This window comes from Mixophyes fleayi, chromosome 7 (genome assembly GCF_038048845.1).
Source record: "Mixophyes fleayi isolate aMixFle1 chromosome 7, aMixFle1.hap1, whole genome shotgun sequence".
Taxonomy (NCBI): Eukaryota; Metazoa; Chordata; class Amphibia; order Anura; family Limnodynastidae; genus Mixophyes; species Mixophyes fleayi.
Window position 1 is genome coordinate 143130085 of NC_134408.1, and position 10315 is coordinate 143140399.

At 40.4% G+C, this 10315-nt stretch overlaps 1 protein-coding gene across 1 annotated transcript in view; it reads right to left on the reverse strand.

Moving 5' to 3' along the window:
• The window catches only part of R3HDM1 (R3H domain containing 1), a 255260-nt gene extending 246889 nt beyond the window's left edge, over nt 1–8371 (reverse strand). The window contains 1 exon segment of the mRNA XM_075180952.1: nt 8078–8371. The gene's annotated coding sequence lies outside the window, so the exon portion shown is untranslated.
• Nucleotides 8372–10315: the final 1944 nt, after the last annotated feature.

A 10315-nucleotide genomic window follows, 5' to 3' on the forward strand; every position in this document is an offset into this window, starting at 1 on the left:
CATGGACATATTAGTATAGTGTTATGGTAAAGTAATTATAACCACTCAGGATATTTAGGTGGGGTTTAGCTCATAATTGTACACTTTATTCTGCTGCAGCATTTTGGAGAAAAAAAAGCAGATTTAAAACTATCTTCTGCTAATTTACCAGAGTCTTGTAAAACCGGCCAGATAGGATGATCGATCAGCTGAACATGCCCGAGAAACCTAATATTGCCGGTGACTTATAGCTGCACCATGCAAATCAGGATTCCTTCATGGTCCCAAACACTAACTGTGCATAGATAGGTGTAGGTGGAAAGAGATTTCTAGGGGAGATGTGTAATACTGACTAGCTGCAGTGTAGCTAGAAAACATGACCAGCTCTTATTGTCCTGCAGGACAGATTTAAAGTAATATAATGGGCATAACGTAATATACCAACGTAATGGGTAACAATATTATAATACTACTAGGTGCAATGTACTGGCTATAAGGGATGACTATTGGTATTATGCATTAAACAAATGTGTTCAGCTGCTGCACATACAGAAGACATTATCTAAGCTCTTTAAGGTTTTATTTTTTATTAAGATTAAACACAGTAAGTGTATCCAGTCACATATTTCATGTGTTACACTGCATTGCATACACAAGATTTGCTTTCCCCATAAAACCTTACATTATACTGATCAAAGCCCACATGAGTGGTTGCTATAGGTTAGAATAAAACATCCCTCCAATGGAGACATTAGTACAGCGATGGACAACAGGCAAGGGGCCACATTCGGCCCTCCAGGCCATTACCTGCGGCACCCAGCTTTATTGTCGTCAGGTTGGTTTGTTACAGCTTGTAACATTAGTACAAAATGCCTTTTGATATGTTATTACAGACAGGGGTCTCTTTCTTTGATTAAATGTATCGTTTTAACTTATTACAGAGAATAAGCGTATGGGTGTGGCCCATTTAAATGGCCAGAGGGCCACCCATGCGGCCCGTGAAGTGTATCAGGTTGCCCATCACTGCTCTAGTATGTGAAGAAGGTTGGCACGTTTCTGTACAGGGTATTTAAAATACAAAATATAAATAAATGGATACTGATGTTGTGATACCCTGAACTTTGTACAAATAATGTTGTTAAAAAATATTATATAATAATAATAATAAATAATAATAATAAAATGTTTAGAGTAGAACTGTGAGTGCATCATTAAAAGCAAAACAAGGCAAATGAAAATGTGAGCAGCCCTAGTTACAGATCATGTAGATCAGTTCATGGTAGTGATGAGTAAGCCTAGCAAAATACCTGCAGCATTACACATAACCACAAACGGACATGGGAATAGATTATTATATCAAACTCAGAACACCAACCTATTGCACAGAACTGGTGAGGCCTTAGAGGAATCCTTAAGGAGAGGGCGATGTGAGTGAGTAAGCAATCCCACCAGTGTTCAGGGGCAGATTAGTGAACTGTAGATTAGAGCAGAGGGGAGAAGACGACAGGAGAGCATCTAGGACGGCGATGGCAATCTGGAGCACTTTGGGGGAGCCACACACAGCAGCCCTTTAACCCCTCAAAAGGGCCCATATTACCCTTAATCACATCATCAAGTTAAAAACCAACATATTTAATCAAAGAAAGAGAGACACCAATCTGCAATAACATATCAACAGCTGCTTTAAACAAGTGTCACAAGCTATCACAACCATCTGACAAACCAGGAAGGATCTAGGGCAGTGGATCCCAGGTTCTCAGTTCAAGGCATCCTTAGGGTCTCCATAAGTTTTTTTTTTCAAGGAACCCCTAAGCCAAAGTAATTACCAAGTAGTCACCCACCTTGCTTACCCTGACCAATGCACCCCAGGAGGCTGTGGCGCAGTTTGGGAACCAGCGATGCAGGGGTTACAGGTTCAGAGGTCCCAGAGAAAAGGCTGCAAACAGTACAAGCCTCTAAAATGGCAATAGCTACAGGCATTGATCAGCGTTGTAAAGAGAATATTTGTCATTCACATCAGTCCCTGCCGCACTGGAGCTTACAGTCCAAATTCCCAAACACACACTAGGGTTAATTTTGTCTGCAACCAATTAACCTACTAGTATGTATATACCAGTGTGGGAGGAAACCCAGACAAATACAGAGAGACCATATAAATGCTACACAGATAAGGTCCTGGCCAGGAATCGAACTCATGACCCCAGCGATGTGGGGCAGAAGTGCCAACAACTGATCCACCGTGCTGCCCATATTTTCAATGGTTATGAAAAATCTTTGACTATGGCACCAGGTACACAAAGCACCAATATATAACTACATTTAATAAAGTTTAATATTTACACTGCTCTTCTATTCTTTCTTGCAAAACTTTTCTAGCTCTGAAGATCTTCTTGCATAAACTGCATGTTTGAGACCTCCCCAAATAGTTTCATTAATATTAAATGCACTGGTGACTGAAGGCCAATCTTAAACTTTAACCTTTCATTCTTGCAAGTACTTCATGGTTGATTCTGAGGTATGTTTTGGATCATTGTCTTGCGGAAATCTTATCAGCTTCAATCTCTTCACGGACTTTGGAACAATAGCCTCTAGGACAGTGTTGGCTAAACTGTGACACTCCAGGCGTTGTGAAACTACAAATCCCAGCATGCTTTGCCAATATATAGCAGCTTATTGCTGGAAGAGTAAGCTGGGACTTATAGTTTCATAAACACCTGGAGTGTCACAGGTTAGCCAACACTGCTCTAGGACCTGTCGATATTTAGTTGGATCCATGCTTTCTTCCACCCGAACAATATTTTCTGTGCCACCGGCTGCCACACAACCCCAAAGCACGATAGATCCTCCCCAATGCTTAACAGTTATCATCCTTGAGAAAGTCCTATCCGGATGAAACGCGTTGGTTCACACTTTTGTACCTAATCAGCGACCGTACCTGTGCGGATCAATCTATCACTTCCGCGTTTCAAGACGCGGCTACACGAGATGCCCGGACACTCCGGAGTCTCTATTCAAAGCAGACTCACCGTTTTACCTGGGCGGCTTGCCGAGGACTGCCATCATGCATAGGGAATTCTAGGGTAAGAATTAGTTTTATTTGCTCTCCCCTCCTCACGCTATCCGGTATACCATTCTATGGTACTTCCACTTACAATTTTTCACAAGGAGCTATAAACATTTTTGTTGTCTGAAAATTTTTTTGTTGTCTGTACGATTTTATTGTTTATACAATACATGTCCATTGCGCCCTGTTTTATATATTGCTTAACAGTTATCGATGAGTTATTTCATTGGATCTTGTTATCTGCTTTTGTGTATCTTCTGTGGCCAAAATTTTCAATTTCTTGTTTCGTCCGTCCACAGCACTATTTCAAAAAAGATTCATACTTCAGATGATGACTTGTGCTGAGGTCAGAAGAAACTATTCCCTCTGATAACTCTTCTATGCAGGTGATTTTAATGTAAGAGAAGAGTACGGTGGTCCTTGTCTGGTGTTTAGCATATCTGACCAGTTTATGAGAAGTTCTATCACAGACTATTCATTGTCTTTTAGACCTTGCCATGTTCGCAACAGTTCTATAACTTATATTTATTAATGACTCAGACAGTGACAATCCCAAGCTGCAGGAGTTTAGATGCCTGTTTATCACCTTGTTCTGTCCCCTACTTTGTAACACTCAGCTATTTCCAAGTCCTTAGTTAGCTGAGGAATTAGAGGAGCCAATGGTTGAGGAGAGTAGGGTCAACATGCAGAGAGTTTAGAATATTTATCTCTGAAATTATCTTTACCTGGCTTACTTAAAAGACATAACTATTAAATCAACTTTTGAGAAATTAAAAACAGTTTAATGAATCAACTAAAAGGGTGACCAGACTTTTGCACATACAATAACTTGCCATTTAATCTTAAAATAAATGTATGCATTAAAATGTGAATCATATGTCCAATTTACGTTTGTACCTTGCATTGGTTATGTTAACTTCTTTCACCTTACAGAGTCAGTGAAACATGTAAATCCACCGAAGGTGCACATATTATATAAAATTATCTAGCCCTCACCAAGTCCTACAATATCAAAAATGTAAGTGCGTGTGACAATTCATAACATATTTTACTCCACAACATAAAAGAACTCATTTGTAAAAAAGCAGCTACACCCTTACCGCTTCCATATCAACAAAGAAAGTAATTTAAGCACGGAGCTGCTAATCAAGTGCATTTCATTAACTGATCAGAATGCGCTACCACCTCTATATAAAAGCAGGACATTTTGCAGGTTTGTGTTACCACCTTGCCGGGGGAAATCGGTATATGTAATAATTGCAGAAAACAATAGTTACTGTTCAACAGTCTGGAAAGGGTCATTTAAGGCCATTTCTAAACAATTTCAAGTTCATAAGTTACAGTCGAACTATGATCCACAAGTGGAGAACAAGGAAAACTGTAATCAATGTTCATAGGAGCATCTGTCCCAGCAAACTCACCTGAAGAACAGGTCGTATGATGTTCTGTGTCATCGCAAAGAGCCCAAAAGCTACATTCAGGGATCTACAGAGTTATCAATAGTGAGTGTTAAAGTTCATGACTACCATCAGAAAGAATGAATAATTATGGCTTCAAGGAAGCCAGAATAAAGCCTTTTCTCTTTAAAAATAAATCAATCAATCTTCAGTATGGCTTAGGCTTGCATAGCTGAATCTTACCAAATGAGCATCACTCTTCTGAAGACTTCTGGAACAATGGCCTGAGATGAGACTACAGTAGAATTGTTTGGTGGTAATGCACCAACATATCACCACAAGAACCTCATACGAACCATCAATATTGAAGGTGGTCAAGGTGATTATTTGGGGGTTCTTTTGCAGCCATAAGTCTTAGTTAATCACTGAGTAAACTATGATCTCCTCTATATACCAGAGATTCTAGAGGAGAATGTGAGGCCATCTGTCCAACAACTGAAACTTAACCAAGTTTGATCATGCAACAGGACAATCATCCTAACCAAATCAATAAAATTAATGACTGAAAAAGTAAACAATCAACATTTTGGAATGGCCAAGTTAAAGTCCAGAACCCCATTGAAATGATGCGGCAAGATCTTAAAGATGGCGATGCATAAAAGAATGCCCTCAAACGTCAATGAACTGAAGCAGTGTTGTAAGGAGGATGGAGCCACAATTCCTCAATAATGATATACGAGACCAAAAGAAATAATTTACTGTAAGTAGTATCACGAGGTAGGTTTGCTTTTCACACCTGGCTTCTTCATGTGGAATAAAGATAAAGTCCATGGTTGTCGCATGATATTTCTCAAAAAAACATGGGGTATTCTACTACTATTAAAGGCAAGTTTAGTGCCACACTATCAAATTATACACATTGAAGTGGAGCCAGTCAGCATTTTCAAGCAACCTGTATCATCTGAGCATCTGTGGTAAGTAGCACGCTACTATGATTTCCAAGAAACAGATAAAGCCACATTCCATGGCCAATCTATGGCCAAATTTGCCCTAAAGCACTGCATTCAAAGCAGCCAATTTGCTTCTTTTAAGTAAATTGGTCATGAATTGCTGTGTTGTATTGGCCCAAAGATACCACCAATCCCACGCAATGTCTGATATGGAGAGACAGAAACGTGGCCAGAAAGTCTGTGGAGTTAGACAGACGATTGCTCCCATTTGGGCCGATAAGGTCATGCTAATCGGCCAGATCATCATCATCACCATTTATTAATATAGCGCCACTGATTCCGCAGCGCTGTACAGAGAACTCACTCACATCAGTCCCTGCCCCATTGGAACTTACAGTCGAGAGAGATCGAGAGAGACTAGGGTCAAAGATGCATCTAAATTGGCTGAACCTACCTCTACTCTCTCCAATCTGCCCACCCAACCCTATTACCATTAGTTTCACAAACTATAATCCCACATTACTCCAAATCCCAATTACTTCTTCTGTCCCCTCTCCCACAAAATTATAATCTCTACCTTCTGTCTCATGTTCAAATCTTTTTCCATCCACCCCGTATTTGCTCGTTATACTTTTGTGTACGACCTAGACCTAACCCAATGTACAGCGCTAAATAATTCTGTTGCGCCTTATAAACGATAATAAAAAGGCACAAAAAAATTAACAACCTTTTGTGATGCATTTTTAAAATTAGCTTTCCATGTGTTGTTAGCGTGTTGCATTTTACAATTATAATATATTGTACTGGCAGCGCACGTTAATGCATGAGAAATAAGTCACGCCATGTCTACAATTTTACATGGTTGTGTAAACATTTTAGAACGCAAGAAATTATTCATCCTATAAATGATGCAATGTTTAAAAGTTAGCAACTGAAAATGTACCTCAACAGCAGATCGGGGTGAATGAGCCCTAAATTTTGCACCGTCAGAAAGTTACATTCGTCTACCTCTCAATAGACTTCTCAAAGTTGATTTGTGGTTGGGTACCATAATTTACAATGTAAATGATGTCTTCATCTCAAAATCATTTAAAACAAACTATAATAAAACCTATATTGAGTTTTGTTTCACAAAGCGTTATAATTGTCTTCACCTAATCCACAAGCCTATCCTTATAGATCAGTGTTGGCTAACCTGTGACACTCCAGGTGTTTATGAAACTACAAGTCCCAGCATACCCTTCCAGCAATAAGCTGCTACATATTGGCAAAGCATGCTGGGACTTGTAGTTTCACAAAACCTGGAGTGTCACAGGTTAGCCAACACTGTTATATATACTGAAACTTACCAAATGAGCATCACTTTAACTCTTTGTTCAAAGTACAATTTGCAATATAATCAAACTTACATTTTACATACAAGGATCTAGAAAGTGTGCAGTATTCCTGACATGTTAGTTTTAACGCTCACAATAAATGGGGTTAAACATATTTTTGAAAGGCCGAAAGTAGTTCAACATCTGTTCACCTAAAGGCACTACCACTGGATATGTATGGGACTTTATAGTCACAGAACTTTGTGCACTGCAGTCAAGATAGAAGGTGATGCTGCACTGTAATCTCTCTTTATCTAGTATACACTTGCTCTAGAGAGGTGTTCAATGCCTTGTGCCCATGCTAAGTTCCATGGCAAGACTGAAGGTCTAGCTGTCTTTTTAAAGACCCTGAATGCTGTACACCCCCTGAAACACAACAGAATTAAAAAAATTTCAGGTCAGAAACAGCCAGCATGTGTAGGTTATTCATTTCACTGGCATTCTGGAAAACCTTTGTCACTAGCACCTGGTACACAAAGCACTTTTTCTTTTAAAAATGCACCGACAGCGATTTAAGAAGAAAAGACAAAAATAAAAAAAGTGGACTTATTCTGCATACGGCTATTTAAACGGCCTTTACACCCTTCATTTGTGGAAGGCTATTGCATTGCTCGCCAACAGAGAATAATAGGATTAAAAGAAATTGTCTTTTTTTTTTTTTTTTCATTTTAACCATAAATTAATCTAAATAGGTTTGCATCAAATAAGGAGTTATTTGTGAAGCCCATTCTATTATAGAGAAGGGGTTAATCCTATCTTATGGCAGGAAAGGCCTATGAGCAGCAACACGTGAATTACTGTACAGTATATCTATCCTCTTATATACACAATATTCAGTTCAGCTAGAACATCATAGGATCAGAACACTCCAATCTTAGTGGGGCATCCACTGCCCAATCTCCCACTACACCCCATTAACAAGATGGTGTGAATAAAGGAAGGGGGAGGGGCATATATTTTTTATAGAGGGAAATTAGCACCCCACATGCAGAGACCCCCCCCCCAAATGAGGTGTACAACTCCCCATTCACCATGCTTGCACTGCAATCCTTAAAATGTGCCCCCACCCATGGGTGCTTGCATTGTAGACACCAGGGCCTCCTTCATCTGTACCAGCCTATAAATAACAATAATAATATTATTATTATTATTAATAATAATAATAAATCAAATCCTGGCACCTCCACAGCATCTGGAGAGGAAGGGGGGTGGGGGTCCTCTCCTGGCCTGTACCCCTGGGGGTGCCTCCTGTCATCCCCTCCCCACCCAGCTCCTGACAGTGGAATATATGGAATAAAGCCCCACTCTTACCGGCTCACAGGCTGTCACAGAGGTAGGTGGGAGCCCACAGTGGAAGAAATTATTTTCCTGCGTGGGGGAAGAGGCCGATGGAAGGAGACAAGAGAAGGGGGAGGGAGGGGAACTGCTAACGCCTCATTAAAAAAAATGGGTAATTACAAATAAATAAATAAAAATAGATATACTGGGGAGAGAGTCCAGGAGAGAGAGAGAGAGAGAGAGAGAGAGAGAGAGAGGAACGGAGGGGGGAGGAGGAGGATCTGCAGCGAGGACGCGCGGCGCGCACACGAGTGGGAGAGAGCGGGGGCGCGCGCTGTGGTTATAGCAAGCAAAGGAGCGCGTCCACGCCTGGCTCACCCTCCCTTCTCATCGCCAGTTCAGTGCAAAGCGGACAGCCAATCGGAGCCATGGATGGGCGGGGAGTAAACCCACGCCCTGGCCAATTGGACTGTGTAAGAAGGCTCATGTAGCCGGTGCCTGCTAAAACGAAGGCGGAGTTTACACATCTATCTATCCAATAAGAGAATAAAGAGCCGTCCTACGTCCAATCCGATAAAAATTGGAAAGCTAACCAATGACTGCGGCCATGACATGGTCCTAGACCAATCACGGCAAGCTGAAAAAAGGGCAGCTGACCAATCAACGGGCAGCTCGGAGACGCCTCAGATTACAGTGAATATAGAGTCATACAAAAAGATGTTACCAACCAAATAATGTGCATTTTTTTTCAGTGATAGTCAATGTAAATGAACAGTAACTATAGTGTGGTAATGGCTCACACTGAGAGAAAGACAAAAATAAAAAAAAAGCACCCAGCCTGCAACTGTCATTAAAATGCCCCCCCCAGCCTTACTCATCGGGTATATAAGAAATAACAGCAGTATTAATACTATAGTCCTTTCACTGGCTCCCAGACTGCATTCCTCCTGGGCGGCTAACACTGCCAGTTTAATTAGACACCACAACCAGCCACCAAAATAAGTCTTGCTTCATGCCACAGTAATACTTGGGAACAGGTGCCCCCGTCATTTTTATTGTAGCACCTGTTCAAAATAAAGATCTTAGAGGGAAGGGATAATAGAAACAGACTGCCTTAACAGCTTGACATAGTTTTGGGGACAGCAATATGCATGGTATTAAATAACAAAATGCAAATTTTTTTTGGGCTGCAAAAAAATCAAGATGAATGGTCTGTGCTGGAGAATTTATTTGCCTTTTATTCACATACCTACTGTATCTCTCTATATTACCTAGGGGCATTTACAGAACGCAAAACATCAGGACGGATTGGCGTATTTGTACAAATGTGCCTGTCTGTCCACTATATGCATTGCAAAGGTGTACGTTCATTTCTGTGTCCTTGGAACTGCCCCAGTATAAGGGGGATGTACTATTGTTGGTCCACCTGAAATTGCACATTGTGGAAAGAGTAAAAAGTCATTTTAAAGTCAAATTTACTAACACTTAAGGACCTCCCTGTTTATTAATATCATTTAAACCTCATTTACGTATTAAATGAATCATGGGATTAAAGGGGCATTTGAATTATTTTATTGCATTGGTTAAGGCGCATATATAAATGTGTATTATTGTATACAGTGCACTTAAAGTTGCAATGGATATCCCATTGAAAGCACAGGATAAGGCCCAATCTCTGAGGACCTGGAAGAATCAAGACCTACTCAACATCTACTAACCACAGAGGAGTTGATGGGTACACAGGTTGCACACACTTAGTATTTGCTTCAAGCGTTGCCTGGACCTCAATGCTTCTTTGTTGTTCCATTTAGTGTGTACAGAGAGCTCTTTTCTCATCTGATTAAGGGAAAAAGACAGCTATTGTCAGCGCTTGCCCTTAACACTGCCTTTCTGTGTGTATCTAGCAAAATGAAAACATGAGGTATTGGGTTCATATTTTGATCAAAATATTTAAGCCTGCATCTCAGAATCAAGGGTGCCCCATTGTATGCAGGTCATGTACTGACCTATATGCTTTAAACACCAACAAAATGCAGTGAAATGATTGAGGATCTAGTTAAGACGCTTTGCAATTTTAGTCCGTTAGGCAACATCTCTTATTTCCGCTAATCGCAGTGATAAGAGATGTAGTAACAGAGCTATTTATTAATTAAGTCATGCTGGGACAGCTGCTCCAATAAGCAACTGTTCCAGCGAATAGTGTTACACCTTTTGCCGCTTGCTGATCACAGTTGCAAGAGTATTGTTCTGGGTTCTATAACGGAGTATCCA